The sequence below is a fragment of the Uranotaenia lowii genome, chromosome 2 (genome assembly GCF_029784155.1).
Source record: "Uranotaenia lowii strain MFRU-FL chromosome 2, ASM2978415v1, whole genome shotgun sequence".
NCBI classification, from domain to species: domain Eukaryota; kingdom Metazoa; phylum Arthropoda; class Insecta; order Diptera; family Culicidae; genus Uranotaenia; species Uranotaenia lowii.
In genome coordinates this window covers 380,903,055-380,905,924 of record NC_073692.1, presented here as the reverse complement: position 1 = coordinate 380,905,924, position 2,870 = coordinate 380,903,055, and positions in this window count along the sequence as shown.

Here is a 2,870-nt window from a genome sequence, read left to right as displayed (position 1 = left end):
TCGATCGTCTGAACTTCATTTCTGTGTTTGATCAACAGTATTGTTGATATTAGTGAAGTTGTGATGGAAAAAAAATTTTTTTTTTATATTTATTATAGACATTTTACCACGGTTGTGGCTTTCGTGTCTCTATAAAAAATATATATAAAAAAAATATTTAAAAAAAATCAATTTTTAAAAGACAATTTTGTTTTATTTACATTTTAAGACTCGATATTTTAAAAATTTGATTTTCTATGAACCATAAATGTCAATTTGAAACAAAGATTTAAAGTGGTTATTTTTTTTTTAAAATTGGTTGAAAATTGAATAAGTTAGGTTAATTTTTACCAAAACAGTGATATTTGCATTTTTGAATAATTTAACGAACTGCAGTGTTCCAATCTTAATAAAAGAATAAAAATTGGTAAATCTCCCTCAGATCATATTTTTGATATGTTAAAAATCAGATTTATGAAATGTTACCTTCGAGTCTAAAACTGTCAATAAAAAAAAAATCTCTATAAAAATGAATTTTTTATAATTTTTTCTATTACAACTTCTCAAATCTCGACAATACTGTAGACTATACCCAGACGCACCTTCAATATACAGAAAAAAAATTTCAAATTAATGTTATGCAGTCCGAGATGTTTGAATATAAGTACAAGCATATTTTTTATTTTTCCAAAATTTCATATTTGAAGCATTACTCAAAAACTGTTCTTCTGAGATTTATTTCATTTTCGGATTCAGCGCCCGATTTTACATCAAAAAGTTGGGTTAGTCGATGGAGTTCAAGATTTTTGAAAATTTTTGTTAACTAGTATATTAAATAATTATTTTTATTTTGCCTTTCAATTTTTACCATGGTTAATAACTGACCTGATCTGAAATTTAATTACTAAGACTTCTAAAAATTGCTTTTTACTCAAAATTCAATTTGGTGCCGAGCCCTTTTTAGAAAATCTTTCGATTGTTCCATCGCAAATCGTGTATTTCTTTTTTTTAAAACAAATGTACTTGCATTCGGAAAATGCTACAGACAATGTGAAATCCCTTCTTATGACCAAAGCTTTTAATTTTGGATTTTATTTGATTTTTTTTAATCACATTAGTTTCTCGTATTTCGAAAATATTGACCTAAATTATAAAGTTCAGATTAATATGATCATTGTTTTGGATTATTTTTTTAATAACCTTCCGGAAAAAACATTGATTTAAAACTTGGATTCTGAATTATTTGGAATATTATCAAAATTTTTTTTTAAATTTTCGAGTTTATGTGATGGTAAGTAAGTATGAATGAGTAAGAAAGTGGTCTGAAAATTATTTGGTTTGTGTATTTTTGGTGATTCTTTTATTTCTAGCTAAATTTGGATTTATAAACGAACCAGGACCCCCCTTCACAATTTTACAGATCTAAAGATGCTTCTGTATTCTGTGTATGAAAACTGGTATAAAATTTGATTTTTGCTAATCTTTTGGGCATCTATTAAATTTCACTCTGAACCTTATGATCATCTAAAAAATTCTAAGAATCACAGTATATTATCGACTAACTAAAGCATGTTTTAACTTATCCATCAGTTGTTTTTTCTCTTATCCGACGCTGTTCACAATCCTTAAAACATTTCATTTTAATTATTTTTCTTCCACAACAAAAGCAATCACGACATCAAGATAAATCATCTTTTCGTTTTTATGCCGATTTCCCCGAGAACAAAACGGGCATAAAATTACACATTTTTTCCATTTTTCTTTTTTGACTCTGCAGGGCTTCTCAACTCAACAACCAAAGCAGAAGTCAGTAATTAAAAACAATGAATGCGCCGCCACCGGAAAACCAACAAAATCACTGTGCTGATCCACTCTCATCCTTAATCCACAGTCACCGAAAAATTGTGTGATGATGAAACTCTTCAGCACACAATTTCTTGCACCGAAACCCACCCCCACATTCACATGTAACGGTGTAAATTATTTGCTCATTTGATGGTGCCACCAAATCCTTTAACACACTTCCAATCCCACCTTTTAACTTCCGGTATACGCTCACTTTAACACGGTGATTCGCACTTGGATTCACACGCCTTTTGGCAGGGATCAACTCCCTTCCCTTTTTTGAAAGAATCGGATCGAGAAACCGTAAGAACTTTTGGCAAAAATCGCGCGCGCTTTTTTTCCTCTAAGACTTTTTTGAAACGCCTGGTATGCCGCAATGACAACAACAACAACAGCGAGAAAATGGTAATCCTCGGAAACTCGGAAAAACTTTGACTTGCCGGTTCGGAACGAAATCACGGAATGTGCGAGAATCAACCAAAACCAAAAACGAGGACCATCCAGCATCCGTCGAAATCTCCGTCTGCTATAGAGACCCGGTCTCTTGTTGATGATGATGATTTTGGAAAAGCTTCGGCGTTTGTTGATGTTGTTAGGAAAATGCGAAAGAGCTGTTGCTCTCGGATTTCACAACATATATTTCCAATGGGAAAGCTTTCCGGCTGGATGGGCACCCTAAAGGTCTGTGGGAAAATCAACCAGCCCTCTCAAAGCTCGCGGTTGTTCCCCGGCGTGAGAAAACCGAGAAAACTCTCATCCGGAGAGCGAAACCAAAATGCCGGAAAAGCACCGAATCGGGATTTGTTGTCGTCTCCGTCAGAGTCGGTCAATGATGGAGCTTATGATGATGCTCCTAAAAGGCTATGATGTTTACGATGATTGAAAGTGCCGGGTTATTTCTCTCCCGGTGGCGATATTTCCGAGAAAAAACGGAAAGGAGGTCTGCAAACGATGTGCAACCAGTTGATTCTGTGTATATATGAAGGTAACCCGAACTACTGCAAGGAGGAAGGTATTGATGGAACTAATAATTGATTGCGCTGAAT